Source organism: Moschus berezovskii, chromosome 6 (assembly GCF_049115385.1).
Source record: "Moschus berezovskii isolate FMDL1 chromosome 6, NW_MosBer_1.0, whole genome shotgun sequence".
NCBI lineage: Eukaryota > Metazoa > Chordata > Mammalia > Artiodactyla > Moschidae > Moschus > Moschus berezovskii.
Window position 1 is genome coordinate 38,782,567 of NC_142465.1, and position 16,848 is coordinate 38,799,414.

A 16,848-nucleotide genomic window follows, 5' to 3' on the forward strand; every position below is an offset into this window, starting at 1 on the left:
CAGTAGTAAAGAACTCACCTGCCAATGCAGGAGATGCAGGAGACACGGGTTCAATCTCTGGGCCAAGAAGATCCCCTGGAGAAGAAAATGGCAACCCACTCCAATATTCTTGCCTGGAAAATTCCACAAAGAGAGGAGCCTGGTGGGCTATAGTCCATAGGGTTGCAAAGAGTCAGATATGACTGAGCACTTTCTACTACTTGCTAGCGTGTGGAATGAGCACACTTGTGCAGTAATTTGAACATTCTTTAGCATTGCCCTTCTCTGGGACTGGAATGAAAGCTGACCTTTTCCAGTCCTGTGGCCACTGCTAAGTTTTCCAAGTTTACTGACATATTGAGTATAGCACTTTAACAGCATCATCTTTTAGGATGTGAAATAGCACAGCTGGAATTCCATCACCTGCACTAGCTTTGTTTGTAGTTGTGCTTTCTAAGGCACAGTTGACTTCACACTCCAGCATGTCTGTCTCTAGGTGAGTGACCACACCATCATGGTTATCCAGGTCATTAAGACCTTGCTTTACAGTTCTGTGTATTCTTGCCACCTCTTCTGCTGATCTCTTCTGCTTCTCTTAGGTCCTTACTGTTTCTGTCCTTTATCATGTCCATGCCTGCATGAAATGTTCACTTGATATCTCCAATTTTCTTCAGAAGACCTCTAGTCTTTCTCTTTCTATTGTTTTCCTCTATTTCTTTGCATTGTTCATTTAAAAAGTCCTTCTTATCTCTCCTTGCTATTCTCTGGAACTCTGCTTTCAGTTGGGTATATCTTTCCCTTTTCCCCTTGCCTTTTGCTTCTCTTCTTTCCTCAGCTATTTGTAAAGACTCCTCAATCGCTTTGCCTGCTTGCATTTCTTTTTCTTTGAGATGGTTTTTCTCACTGCCTCCTGTACAACATTGTGAAGTATCATCCATAGTTCTTCAGATACTCTGTGTACCAGATCTAGTTCCTTAAATCTATCCATCACTTCCACTGTATACTCGTCATAAGGGATTTGATTTAACTCATACCAGAACTGCCTAGTGGTTTTGCCTACTTTCTTCTCCCCTATTGAATTTTGCAATAAAGCTCATGATCTGAGTCACAGACAGCTCCAGGTCTTGTTTTCACTGAGTACATATAGAACTTCTCCATCTCAGCTGCAAAGAAGATAATCAATCTGATTTTGATATTAAGCATCTGGTGATGTACATGTGTAGAGTCGTCTCTTCTGTTGTTGGAAAAGGGTGTTTGCTATTACCAGCATGTTCACTTGGCTGAACCCATTGAAGAATAGCTCCTCAGTCTCTCCTCTCCCCAGTGCCTGGCAACCACCATTCTACTTTCTGTCTCTATGAATCTGACTATGCTGTGTACCACGTATGAGTGAATCACACAGTAGTTGTCTTTTTGTGATTGGAATTTTTCATTTAACATAATGTGTTCTAGGTTCATCCATGTTGTAGCATGTGTGAGAATTTCCTTCCTTTTTAAGGCTGAATAAAGTACTACATTTTGTATATCCATTTATCCAACTTGAGTTGCTTCCACTATTTGACTATTGTCAAGAATGCTGCTAAGAAACATAGGTGTCCAAATATCTCTTGGAGTCCTTTCTTTTAATTCTTTTAAGTATGTATCCATAAATGGAATTGGTATATCATGTGTTAACTCTATTTTTAACTTTTTGAGAAATTGTCATCTTGTTTTCTATAGCAGTCTTACCATTTTGCATTCCTACCAGTAGTGCACAAAGGTTCTAATTTCTCTGCATCCTCACCAACATTTGTTATTTTCAGGTGTTTCAATAATACCCACGGTAATGCACATGAAGTGATATCTCGTGTGGTTTTTCTTTATCATCTCTCTAAAGATTCATGATGTTGAGTATCTTTTCATGTACTTATTGGCCATTTGTATATCTTCTTTGGAGATATGTCTTCTTAACTCCTTTGTCCATTTTTCAATTGGATTGTTTTCTTCTTATTGCTTACTAGTTGTAAGAGTTCTTGATATATTTTGGGCATGAACCCCTTCAGTTCAGTTCAGTACAGTCACTCAGTCATGTGCAACTCCTTGCGACCCCATGAATCACAGCATGCCAGGCCTCCCTGTCCATCACCAACTCCCGGAGTTCACTCAAACTCATGCCCATCGAGTTGGTGATGCCATCCAGCCATCTTATTCTCTGTCGTCCCCTTCTCCTCCTGCTCTCAATCCCTCCCAGCATCAGTCTTTTCCAATGAGTCAACTCTTCACATGTGGTGGCCAAAGTATTGGAGTTTCAGCTTTAGCATCTGTCCCTCCAATGAACATCCAGGACTGATCTCCTTTAGGATGGACTAGTTGGACCTCCTTGCAGTCCAAGGGACTCTCAAGAGTCTTCTCCAGCACCGCAGTTCAAAAGCATCAATTCTTTGGCGATCAGCTTTCTTCACAGTCCAACTCTCACATCCATACATGACCACTGGAAAAACCATAGCCTTGACTAGACAGACCTTTGTTGGCAAAGTAATGTTTCTGCTTTTTAATATGCTATCTAGGTTGGTCATAACTTTCCTTCCAAGGAGTAAGTGTCTTTTAATTTCATGGCTGCAGTCACCATCTGCAGTGATTTTGGAGCCCCCCAAAATAAAGTCTGACACTGTTTCCACTGTTTCCCCATCTATTTCCCATGAAGTGATGGGACCAGATGCCATGGTCTTAGTTTTCTGAATGTTGAGCTTCAAGCCAACTTCTTCACTCTCCTCTTTCACTTTCATCAAGAGGCTTTTTAGTTCCTCTTCACTTTCTGCCATAAGGGTGGTGTCATCTGCATATCTGAGGTTATTAATATTTCTCCTGGCAATCTTGATTCCAGCTTGTGCTTCTTCCAGCCCAGCATTTCTCATGATGTACTCTGCATATAAGTTAAATAAACAGCGTGACAATATATAGCCTTGACGTATTCCTTTCCCAATTTGCAACCAGTTTGTTGTTCCATGTCCAGTTCTAACTGTTGCTTCCTGACCAGCATACAGGTTTCTCAAGAGGCAGGTCATGTGGTCTGGTGTTCCCATCTCTTTCAGAATTTTCCACAGTTTATTGTGATCCACACAGTCAAAGGGTTTGGCATAGTCAATAAAGCAGAAATAGATGTTTTTTCTGGAACTTTCTTGCTTTTTTGATCCAGCAGATGTTGCAATTTGATCTTTGGTTCCTTATCAGATGCATAATTTGCAAATGTTTTTTCCCATTCCACAGGTTGCTTTTTCACTCTGTTGATAGTATCATTTGATGCATAAAAGTATTACATTTTGATATAAACTAATTTATTTGTTTCTTATTTTGTTGCTTGTGCTTTTATGTGGGGAATCATTACCAAATCCAATGTCATGAAGCTTTCCTTCTGTATTTTCTTTTAAGAGTTTTATAACTTTTGCCGTTATATTTAGGTCTTTGATCCATACTGGATTCATTTTTGTAAATGTGTTAGGTAGGGTTCAATTTCATTCTTTTGCAGATAGATATCTAGTTTTCCCAACACCATTTGCTTAAAAGACTCCAGCTACCCTCTGCAGAAAGAGTCTTGTAAACTGCCACAGAGCACTTTTATGTATATCCCTCTGGCCAAAACTTAGAGCATTACATTTAGCTTCAAGGACTGGCAAATGTAGTTGGTAAAAGCTGTTTTGAAAAACAAAATTTAAAACAGTCTTAAATCTTTTCCTTTTTTCTTCTTCTATCTTGAAGATGCTATGAAAATAGTGTTGTCCAGTGTACATTCAGCTATCTGCATTAATTTTGATATGCAGAACAGTTGCATTTTATGCAGGTGTTATATTCTTGAAGATCTGGTATAAAATCTCAATAGGAATAAATATAAAATGAATGGTGGTGGTGGAGGTGCTGTGGGCTAGAATACTATTTCAGAGCCTATAAATCTATTACAGTGATATTGATCTTGCAGCTGAGTCACCAGTACTTTTTCTCCATTATTCTTGCCCAGATACTAGAGGGTTTTAAAGGTTAAAAATGTATTGCTGCATTTAAGTGCCACTGCATGAAAGTGTCTCAGTATTATTTCTAACATTTTTAGTGAGCCCTATTCTAAACAAACAATACTGGCTGTTGTGGAACTTGACTTCTTCAGAGCAATTTATCACATTTAACTTCTTCCAAAGTTATTAATATGGGAGAGAGTTTTCAAGCACCATTGTGGGCACATGTTTTCAGGCTACTAAAAACAATTTTACAATAGAATAATGGCAAGTGTTAATCTGAAAAATAATCACCAATTATTCCATTCCAAACTATACAAACAGGATGTTCATAAAGGATAGATAGGCATTTCTATTTGAGCAGCTGTGGTGACAAAAACATGAAAAATATTTATTTGCTTACCAATTCTGAAGTTATGTGATTTTTAATAATTACACAATTCTTGGTATTTTAAAAACAATTCTCAAATTAACATCTAAAATGAGACTTTGTTAATACTTTTATTTTGCTACTAAATCTTTGCATAAAGTGGTTCCCTACTGTATCTAGTGAATTGGTGAGGTGATGAAAGAAAAACAGATATGTAAAGTGTGTAATCACTAAGTTTAAAAGTTTTATTTTATTTTTTGTAACATAGCAATTTTATTTTTTTTTAATTTATTTACTTTAATTGGAGGCTAATTACAATATTGTAGTGGTTTTATTTTTTAAGGAAGACTATTTGCTCTAAAATACTGGGAGTGGAGGTGTGATGAGAAGGGGTTATAGATGAAACAAAACTGATTATAGGTTGTAATTATTGAAATAATGGGTATCGGGAGTTTATTGTATTATTTTCTTTAGTGTACATTTGAAAATTTCTGTGATGGAAAGTTAAAAGTAAATAAAGAAGGCTTGTTTTGTTAACATGAATTTATACCTAATTAGATTGATTTTCTCTGCCTTTATTTTTTAATCAGAAAAAATAGAAAAATGTGAGGAGGGGCAGTGTAACATACATACCTTGGTCAGACGCATCTTTTGAAAAGGACAGGTATTGTTTATAAAATTAACAACCCTGAAAAAAAATGAGGAGATTTTCACTGGCTAATTCTAAACTTGAACACTCAATAGAAACTTCCTTTGGAAGGATGTAACCCCCACTGATATTGAATGCTGAATGAGAACGCTGGCGTCATAGCCTCAGGTGGAGGGTTGTGAGTAATTCCTACTGATAGACAGCAACGAGGAAAGGAACTATATTTAATTCCTGGGATTCACCCTCCTAGCTTTCCCTCTAGACTCAGAGAATTAATTGTTTCTTCCGTTCAAAGTGAACTCTTATATCTGAACTGTTGATCACATCTATTTCACCTCCTCTGGGATTTTATTACATCAACTATTCCTGTATTCCTATTCTCCTATATTCAGCCTTTCTATCTACATTCGCGTCCCCATAGCATGAAATTGTATTCAGATTTCCTGTAACTTCCCACCTGCCTCTAGCTAGGGCTACTCTCACCCTCTTTCTCCTTCTACTCCTAAACAGCTTTTCAAAAACATTGTCTTTACTCGAGTTCTCCAATTTCTTGCCTTTGTTCGTTGTTCAGTCACAGAATGAGTGATATTGAAATTTGTTGTTTTTGTTTGGTTGCTAAGTAGTGTCTAACTCTTTTCGACCCCAAGGACTGCAGCATGCCAGGCTCCTCTGCCCTCCAATATCTCCCAGAATTTGCTCAAATTGATGTCCATTGAGTTGGTGATGCTATCTAACCATTTCATCCTTTCCCACCCCATTCTCCTTTCACCTTCAATCTTTGCCATCATCTGGGTCTTTTCCAATGAGTCACCTTTATCTTTATCTTACCTTTCAGTTCAATCCAGTTCAGTCACTCAGTCGTGTCCGACTCTTTGCGACCCCATGAATCACAGCACGCCAGGCCTCCCTGTCCATCACCAACTCCCGGAGTTCACTCAAACTCATGTCCATAGAGTTGGTGATGCCATCCGGCCATCTCATCCTGTCGTCCCCTTCTCCTCCTGCCCCCAATCCCTCCTGTTAGGAGCCCTAACATCTGAGTAGCCAGGATAGGCCTGAGACCTTGCTTAGGCCTAAGTTTCAATTTCCTGGAGACAGGGTGGAGGCTAAGTTCACAGAAACTCCTCCCTAAGAAGATCCCGCCGGCGCCAAAAATCAGGCCAATGAGCTTCCGCGCATGCATGATCTGGCCAATGAGCTTCTGCCAGCTTGATCTTTTGAACAGAAATAGGTGCTTATATAACCTGAAACTATAAAAACCGCTGTGACCTGGGCTCGGGGCTCTTGTCCCACTCCACTGCGCTGGAGGAGGCATGAGCCCTAGCTCGAGCTAGAAATAAACCCCATTCTTGCTTTTGCATTGATGCGAGTGTCTTATTCTACCAGTATGGGGGGACCGGACTCAGGGCATAACACTCCCAGCATCAGGGTCTTTTCCAGTGAGTCAACTCTTCGCATGAAGTGGCCAAAGTATTGGAGCTTCAGCTTTAGCATCAGTCCTTGCAATGAACATCCAGGATCGATCTACTTTAGAATGGACTGGTTGGATCTCCTTGCAGTCCAAGGGACTCTCAAGAGTCTTCTCCAGCACCACAGTTCAAAAGGATCAATTCTTTGGCGATCAGCCTTCTTCATAGTCCAACTCTCACATCCATCTTTACCTTACCATAATTAGGCTACAACCATCATATCCCTGCACTGTAATGATGAAGACCACTAATTGCCTAATTAACAAATCCAGTAGCCAGTTTTAAGTCCTTGACATATTTAATATCTCTAATTTCTTTTTAAAAAAATTTTAAGCCAGCACAGTTTTATGTACTTTATAAATACTAACCCATTTAAACCCATATCTAGCCTATGAGATAGGTTTGTTATCTCCATTTTGTAGATAGACATAGGGAGAAAGAAAGATTGAGTAATTTGTCCAGGGTCACCACTACTCCTATATTCCTTCAGAGCTTTTGTTTGGTTGATTTGTTCCTGACATGACCAGCTGGGATAGTCAGGAATGATCCTCCTCTGTGCATCCCTCCGCCCTCCAATGTACTAATCCCTGGAAACTGTGAATATGTTAGGTTACATGGCAAAGGGGAATTAAGGTTGCAGATACAATTAAGATAACTAATCAGCTGATAGGGAGAATAGCATGGATTATCCAGGTAGAAACCCACTATAATCACAAGGATCCTTAAAAAAGTGAGAGTTGGGAATTCCCTGGCAGTCCAGTGGTTAGGGCTTTGTACTTCCATTTCAGGGCGCATGGGATCAGTCCCTGGTTGGGGAACTATGATTCTATAAGCTGCATGGTATGGCCAAAAAAAGAACAACAACAACAACAAAAAGTAGGAGGAGGCAGAATGAGAGAATCATAATAAAGTGGTGTGACAACAGAAGCAAGATCAGAGAGATATGATCTGAGACCTACTGGACCGACTGTCGGTGGCTTTGAAGACAAGAAAAATGCCCAGGAATCCAGGTGGCCTCCAGAAGATGGAAAGGGCAAGGAAGTTAATTCGACCCTGGAGTCTTCAAATAGGAAAGCTACTCTGTACACACCTTGACTTTAGACCAGTGAGATGTGTTTTGGACTTCCAAACCTACAGAACTGTAAGGTAATAAATTTGCATTGCTTTAAGCTACTAAAGTTGTAATTATTTGTTACAGCAGCAATAGGAAACTCATACAATAGCTTATCTGGTTTGTCCTCCTATTTCTTTGACCATTTCTTCCTGGGATCCTTTCCTGGCTCCCTGTACTCTGGTCCCTTGATGGTTTGTTTTCCTGGGAGCTCTGACTTTAGCACCCCTTGGCATCACACACATTTCTCTGGAGCTCTGACTTTAGCACCCCTTGGCATCACACACATTTCTCTGGATAATATTACCCATTGTCATGATTATGAAGGGCTTCCCAGGTAGCTCACTGGTAAGAATCTGCTTGATAATGTAGGAGATGCAGAAGATGAAGGGTTGATATCTGGGTCAGTAAGATCCCCTGAAGGAAGAAATGGCAACCAACTCCAGTATTCTTGCCTGAAAAATTCTGTGGACAGGGGAGCCTGGTAGACTCCAGTCCTTGGAGCCACAAAGAGTCAGACACAGCTGAGCAACTGACCATGTACACACATATGCATGCTTATGACCACTATTGATACTCTCCCTTCTAAATCTGTACTTCTAACCCAAACAAAATCTTGCATTTAAGACAGCTTCCAAGACCTTCTACCTCAAGGCCTACCAAGCTACTCATGTATACCCTCCTCCTATAAAGCATCAATTCCTACCATATTTTCTGCCTGAGATCTGCATAACTTAAATGAGAAACTCAGGAGTCCTTGTTTAATCTTCTCTCTTATTCATCCTTTAAAAACCAAAAGTTGGTAAGTCCCATTGATGTCACCTCTTTGATATTTCTCCAAACCATTTCCTTTTCACCATCTTCATCCTCACTCTTCTACTTCATTTCTTGCTTGATTTTCATTAATTTTCTAGACTATAACAACCTCCTATGACTTTTTGTTTAGCCTGTCACTCACCCCTCCTTAACTATTTTCCATATAGCCACCAGAGATACTTTTCAAAACACGAACCTAATCAAGTTCTCATTGCTTAAAATTCCTTACTCTTTACTCACTCTCTCAAATGCAAAACAAGTCAAAATAAGATCTGGCCCCAACCCAGCTCTCTAGTCTCATGTGCTGCAGTCATACAGAAATACTTATGGTTTCCTGACAAGCTGTGCTATTTAATACTTTGTGTTAAATACTTTGCAATACTATTCTTTTTTTTATTTTATTTTTTATTCCATCTATTTTATTATTTTTTTTTTTTCAAAAACAATTTTAGGAATCTTTACTTAAAAACAACCTTATCTTAAAATGGAGTAACTTTGGTTTTATGAGCAGCAAGCAAAGTACAGAAGCAAAATGCAATACTATTCTTAATGTTTGGAATACTCTCCTCATCTTTTCTATCTGCTATCAGCTCAAGTATTATTTCATATAAGAAGCTTTCCTTGCTCTTCCCAGGTAGAATTAAACACTCTCTTTTGTTCTTCTGTACATTTCTGTTAGAGTACCTTTTAAGTAAGTTAAGTAAAGTTGCTCAGTCGTGTCCGACTCTTTGTGACCCCATGGACTGTAGCCCACCAGGCTCCACAGTCCATGGAATTTTCCAGGCAAGAGTACTGGAGTGAGGTGCCATTTCCTTCTCCATAGGGTACCTTTTACTCATTGCTATATTTACTTTCCTGTCGACCTTCCCCATTAGACTGAAGCTCTTGGTGAGTAGAAAACAGGTCTCATTCACTTGTAAATTCCTAGAATATAGCATAAAGCCTAGAATATATGAGGTATGTGTTAATTGTTGAGTGCAATAAAGGTATCTTGAGATTTGCGTCAGAGGGAAGCAGACTGGTGTAGGGCACCTAAAGAACTCTGTCGTTATTGGAGAATATGGTAAAATACTGAAGCGCAAAATGTTATGAACTTGAGATTCATTACCTTTGAGGTCTAGTCACTAATGTAGGAAACGAGTCAGCACTCCCTGTCTAGTTCAATGTCTGGTATATAGTCCATGCTTGAGAAATGTGTACAAATGAAGGATTGGCAATATACAGGGATGAGGAGGGAGAAGAGAGCATGATGGGGGTGGGATTAATTAGGAGGAAAGCATGAAACTTAGGCACTGTTTATTGCAAGGAGAAATGTCAAGAGCATAGACATGGAAGTAGGAATGTAGGAGGTAGGAAGGTTAGAGAAACAAGGACTAGAGTACTTGGACACTGTAAAGGGTGCAAATAGGCAATGAGTGACATGAGGGCAAGACAGGGAGACGTGAACATAGAGGGGCAATATTGGCAGGCAAGGAGACCCCATGAGATGTCTCAGTGGTCCAGATGTGAGGTAATTAAACCTTAGGCCAGTAGATGATATGGGATCAGAATGGAAAAGAGATGTGTGAAATGAAGGAAGGATTATTGAGAGAATTTCATGAGTAACTCCAGATGGAAAAGAGGGAAAGGAATAAAAATGATTCTAAGGTTGTGAACCTCAGAGAAAAGACCAAATCACACAAGCATAGAAAAGAGAGCTGGCCCTGTAATAAAATGAAAGCGTTTAGCCTTCCCAATTGTTTTATAAGATTGTGATAGAGTTAGGAGGCATCATGACCCTTCTAGAAACCAGATTATGATAAACAGATTCCCCTATGAACTCTGCAATAGTTTAGTGTGATCTACAAAGTAAACATTGCCATAGTTTTCTTTAGTTTTTTCCTTAATTACAAAATGAATGCATGATTAATAGAACTTGGAAAACACAAAGAACAAAGGGAAAATTTATTCATAAAACAATAACAATGAAAATCAAAATTTAGGGGTATATCATTTAGATTACTTTTTGATGTATTAATATGTCTTATACTCTGGTTTTTAATTGGAAATTTCGTAATGTACAGAATTGCTCTTAACACAGAGCTCTCTTTACATAGGATCTTTCTACTCTGATTCTTCTTCAATTGTACCAATTCCACTCTTCTAAAAGAATCACTGTTAACAGTTTGTGTGAATTTAATTGTGTATCAAAAGCATTATATAAATAAATATATTTTGCATTTACAAACATACAGTTCCTACGTATGTATAGATTTATACGTGTAGTTGACCCTTGAACAACACAGAGGTGAACTCTGTGGGTCCGACGTGTAGTTGACCCTTGAACAACACAGAGGTGAACTCTGTGGGTCCGCTTATATGTAGATTTTTTCGTTAAATGCTACAGTACTATATGATCTGCAGTTAGTTGAATCTGCAGATGTGGAACCTTGGATAGGAAGGCTGATGGCAAAGTTATATGCAGATTTTCAAACCTGTAGGGTTAGACCCCTAGTACTCTTATTGTTCAAGGGTCAACTGTATTATGCGCCTATGAATCTCATGCATACGTGTACACATAATGTACAGCATGACTGTACCACCTGCATGATTCTATATTACATGCATATCAGAAATTATTTTAAACACAATTGCTGGAAATTTAGATTTTCATTTTTGCACTTTAAAAAGTAATGAAGAACATCTTTGCTTTAACTCTGACTTTGGGAGTTCTCTTAGTGTTTCATTGTTAAACATGATACCAGTTTAGATAAAAATTCTGTCATGGTAAAATAAGCTTCCTCTACCTAAGTTTAATGAGATAGTTTCTCTTTAATTATGAATAGCTGTCACATTCTATCAAATACCTTTTTGGCTTTTATTGAAATTGTATTTCTCCCTTGATTTATAAAAGTGATGAATCATTAACATTTTAATAATTCTTCCTATATTATTGAATTAACCCTTCTAAATAAATGTTACTTTTTAATAAGAAACATTAATTAATGTTAAGCAACATTAGTTAAATTTCATTTGCTCACATGTAGGATTTGGAAATCAATCCTGAATATTCTTTGGAAGAACTGATGCTGAAGCTTTAGATCCAGTACTTTGGCAACCTGATGGGAAGAGTCATTGGAAAAGACCCTGATGCTGGAAAAGATTGAAGGGAAAAGGAAAAGGGCACAGCAAAGGATGAGATGGTTGGATGGCATCACCAACTCGATGGACATGGATTTGAGCAAACTCCAGGAGACACTGAAGGACAGAAAAGCCTGGCGTGCTGACTCTTGTGGTCGCCAAGAGTCAGATATGACTTAACTGCTGAACAACAACAACCCCAGTTTAATGAGATATTTTTTCTTTAATTATGAATAACTGTCACATTTTAGCCAAAAGATTCTTTTGGCCTTTATTGAGATTTATTACTTCTTTGACTTATGAATGTGGTGAATCATTAGCATATTAATAATCCTTCCTATATTACTGAATTAACACTCCTTGGTAAGTGTTTTTCTTTTACTAAGACACAGTTAAATTTCATTTGCTCACATTTAGGATTTGGAATCTATATTCACTTGCCGATATTTTTAACTTGACGAGAAACTGGCTTCTAGATGTTTAAAGGATGTGTCATTGCAAATATCAGAGACTTGAAAATAGACATACACCCAGTGGCCTAAGAATTTGGGATGCCTTCCACACAGCTCTCATAATAAGCAACTGCTATAGTCCTATTAAAATAGGGGAGAGGACTGCCAGCACCTCCTGTCCTGTGACCTGCCTCTTCCATAGGACTCTGATTTTGAGGGCAAGGTTATGGAGAAAAGGGCTTCCCTGGTGGCTCAGATGGTAAAGAATCTGCAATGCAGGAGACCTGAGTTCAATCCCTGGGTTGGGAAAATTTCCTGGAGAGGGGAATGATTTCCTGGAGAAGGGAATGGCAACCCACTCCAATATTCTTGCCTGGAGAATCCCATGGACAGAAGAGCCTGGCAGGTATCATCCATGGGGTCGCAGAGTCAGACATGACTGAGCGACCAACACTCGCAGAGAGAGAGGCTGAGTGCTTCGGGCTCCCTCCACACAATTCCACGTTGCCTGGACTCTTTCAGAGGAAATACTTATTCTGTCTTATCTTTCTTTTAGGTTGGCCAGCTGGGAGCCAGCCACCTCAACTTTTTGAAGAGAAACAGGATCTGGAGAAATTTAGAACTAAAACTGTAATTCATTTTGCTGTCTTGAGTCCTTGGTAGATTTTCAAATAGAAGACTTAAGATGATGATTATTAGTTCACTTTTGAAAATTGAATCAATGTAAAGATATATTCATTTTTAAAACAATGTGAATGAGAAATAGTGGTTTTTATCTATTTTTTAACAATAATCTTCTTCCCACCCCCAGGGTTGGCAGAGCTAGAGAAGTGCTTTGAGAAAGTATTGGGTGCCATTAACTACAGAAGACCCATTATGTGGTTGTGGCAAAGTCAACTTGTCATTATAGTTTTGAAGCATTCTAAATTGTTTTCTGTTGGAATACAAGAAAGTAGTATTCTTCATTTTTTTCCTCACTGTTTTCCCCTCTGAAGTGTAATCATGGCACTCCCTGTTACTAACCCATCTGTTGAATGGGGTTTGCTTTGAGGATTAATGAATTAATATATGTAAAATATCTGGATTATTACCTGGTCAATACTCAGCCTTCAGTAAACTTTAGCTACTATGAATTATTATGGGGGTAGGCAGCTTTTGACATGACTTCCATTGATCCTCACCTCCTGGTTTTCATGCTCTGTGTAACCCTCTCTACTTGACTATGAGTGGACTTACTGACTTGCTTCTTTTTCTTTATATTTTAGCTTTTTATTTTGCACTGGGCCAAGGAGTCCAGTGGTCATGTATGGATGTGAAAGTTGGACTATAAAGAAAGCTGAGTGCCAAAGAATTGATGCTTTTGAATTGTGGTGTTGGAGAAGACTCTTGAGAATCCCTTGGACTGCGAGATCCTGCCAGTCCATCCTAAAGGAAATCAGTCCTGAGTGTTCATTGGAAGGACTGATGTTGAAGCTGAAGCTCCAATACTTTGGCCACCTGATGCAAAGAAGTGACTCACTGGAAAAGACCCTGATGCTGGGAAAGATTGAAGGCAGGAGAAGAAGGGTATGACAGAGGATGAGATGGTTGGATGACATCACCGACTTGATGGACATGAGTCTGAGCAAGCTCCGGGAGTTGGTGATGGACAGGGAAGCCTGGCATGCTGCAGTACGTGGGGTTGCAAAAAGTTGGACACAACTGAGCAACTGAACTGAACTGACTGATGGGGTCCATAAATGGTCAGACACAACTGAGTGATTAACACACATACTCAGAGCCATTTAACAATGTTGAGATAGTTTCAGGTGAACAGTGAAGGGACTCAGCCAAACATGTACATGTATCCTGCTGCTAAGCTGCTAAGTCACTTCAGTCATGTCCGACTCTGTGTGACCCCATAGATGGAAGCCCACCAGGCTCCCCAGTCCCCGGGATTCTCCAGGCAAGAACACTGGAGTGGGTTGCCATTTCCTTCTCCAATGTGTGAAAGTGAAAAGTGAAGGTGAAGTCGCTCAGTCGTGTCTGACCGTTAGTGACCCCATGGACTGCAGCCTACCAGGCTTCTCCATCCATGGGATTTTCTAGGCAAGAGTACTGGAGTGGATTGCCATTTCCTTCTCCAAATAGAGGTCTCTATCCTTTCTAAATCTTCATCTATGGCCACCCTTAGGGAGGTCATACCTGTATGTTGGGTAGCCAGGGAGGCTATGCCGGTCCTGGCTCCAGCCATTCCTAAGCTGAACAGGGTGGCAATGGTTAGTGCAGTGATGGCCTCTCTCTTACTTCTCTCACTTGTGCCTTTACTCCAGTGAGAATACATGCTTTCCTCGGGGTGGTAAAGGATGCGGGGCATCACAGTTACCAGGACGCAGAATTCTTCAGATGCATCAAAGACCGAGGTTGAGAGGCACAGGGTGAGGCCAGTCCTGGTACATGTATCCATTCTACCCCAAAAGAATCTGTCAAAAGCGATAGGACGTCACTTCTGTGATGACATTCTGCTATATGGTGACTTCCTCTTTGCTGGATCACTGTTGCCTTCCCAGCTTGTATATTTTGCAAACTGCCATGTTGACACAGAATTAGGATAACTTCCATCCAATACCTTGCAAGAATCTGAATCCTGTCAATAACTATGTGAGTGAGCTTGGAGGTGGGTCCTTCCCTGCTTGAGCCTTGAAATGAGTACAGCCCCAGATGACACTTGGACTTCAACTTGGAAAAGACACTGAAACAAGATCTAGTGAAATTGTACCCAGATTCCTAATACACATACATTGTGACGTTTTAAGCCCATAAATTCTAGGGTAATTTGTTATACGCGTGTACGCTCAGTTGATTTAGTTGTGTCTGACTCTGTGACCCAGTGGACTATAACCTGCCAGGATCTCCTGTCCATGGGATTCTTTACACAAGAATACTGGAGTGGGTTGCCATGTCCTCCTCCAGGAGATCTTCCCAACTCAGGGATCAAACCTCCTGTGTCTCCTGCATTTCAGGCAGATTCTTTACCCCTGTTATATATATTGATGTTATATAATAATATGTAGTAATATAATTTCTATTATTATTATCAGCAGTATAACATCAAATTAAGACTGCAAACTCTGGACCCTGATTCTGGAGTTTGAATCCCAGCTCCATCACTTACTAGCTGTTTGTGTAAGCTATTTAATCTCTGGGTGCCTCAGTTTCCCCATTTTTAAGATGAGGATGATAGTAGTGAATAGGAAATGAAATAATACTGGGTTAGCCAAAAATTTCCTTTGTTTTTTAAGTAACAGTAAAAGACACATTTTTAACTGTCATCAAGAACTTTATTGAACAACATATTCACCATTTTGTTCCACTACCTCTGCTGCTTTTCAGGCAACTTCATAATTCAAACTTCCCCAAACTTATCTTTTTGGGCAAAGAACTGTTCCAGGTGCGTTTTACAGTCTTCCAAGCAACTGCTATTTTCTCCATTAGGAGAATTTTGTAAAGACTGAAATAAATAGAAACCCAAGGGTGCAATGTGGTAAATAAAGTGGATGAATCAGAGCTTCCCAACCAAATTGTAAGGTTTTGCTTAGTCATCAAAGAAGCATGCAGACTTGTGGTATCCTGATGGAAGATTATGCATTTTCTGTTAACTAATCTCGGATGCTTTTTTTTTTTGAGTGCTGCTTTCAGTAGGTCTAATTGGGAGCAGTACTTGTTGGAACTAATCCTTTGGTTTTCTAGAAGGTGCTCATAACAGAGAACTCCCTTCCAATCCCATAAAATACACAACATTACGTTTTTGGATGAAGACCGGACTTTGGTATGGTTGCTGATGGTTCATTTCACTTGCCCCACGATTTCTTCCATTACACATTTTGTACAGTATCCACTTTTCATTGCCCATCACAATTTGTATTAGAAACGGGACATTTCCTTATGTTTCAACAGAAACTCACATGTGGAAATGTGGTCAAGAAGGGTTTGTTTTGCTTATCTTACATGAACCCAAATGTCAAAGCAATGAACATAATCAAGCTGGTGCAAATGATTTTGAATGCTTGATTTGGATATTTTGAGTATGTCAGCCATTTCCCTAGGTATAGCATTAATTGTTCTCAGTTAATGTCTTGATTTCATCAACATCAACTTCAATTGGTCTACCCAACCTGGGAGCAATTGGTTATTTAGATTTGTCATCCAGTGATAAATCTCCAGCATGAAACTTTGCAAATCACTTTTGATGTATTCAATCAGTCATAGAACCTTCTCCATACACTGAACACAGATTTTTTTTTCAGTTGCATTTTTACCTTTTTTGAAATAATAAAGCATAATATGTCAAAAACATTGTCTTTTCTTTCCATCTTTATTATTAAAATGCATACACAAGAATTCACCAATTTTGATAAGTTTTGTTTTCAATGCATGCTGGTATGACAGCTGTCACAATACAGCCTAACAATTTGTTTTGAATGGAATTAAAGACAACTAAGTGCTACTACTTCCCTAGTGGCTCAGATGGGAAAGTGTCTGTCTGCAATGCAGGAGACCAGGGTTCTGATCCCTAGGTTGGGAAGATCCCCTGGAGAAGGAAATGGCAGCCCACTCCAGTATTCTTGCATGGAAAAATCCCATGGACCGCTGAGCCTGGTAGGCTACCGTCTATGGGGTTGCAAAGAGTTGGACATGACTGAGCTATTTCACTTTCACTTTTCAAGTGCTACTAGGGGACTTCCCAGGTGGCGCTAGTGGTAAAGAACCCAACTGCCAATGCAAGAGATGAGTGTTTGATCCCTGGGTTGGGAAGATGTCCTGGAGAAGGGCACAGCAACCCACTCCAGTATTCTTGCCTGGGGAATCCCATGGACAGAGGAGCCTGGTGGGCTACAGTCCATAGGATCACAGAAAGTC

The 16,848-nt window shown here is 39.5% G+C and overlaps 1 long non-coding RNA gene across 1 annotated transcript in view; it reads left to right on the top strand.

Annotated features, from left to right (window-relative positions):
* Positions 1-16,260, top strand: part of LOC129535895 (uncharacterized) — a 60,280-nt gene extending 44,020 nt beyond the window's left edge. The window contains exons 2-4 of the long non-coding RNA XR_016037592.1: positions 11,404-11,860; positions 12,506-12,579; positions 13,215-16,260. This is a non-coding gene — a long non-coding RNA (uncharacterized LOC129535895). The remainder of the gene's footprint in view (positions 1-11,403; positions 11,861-12,505; positions 12,580-13,214) is intronic.
* The last annotated feature ends 588 nt before the right edge of the window (positions 16,261-16,848 follow it).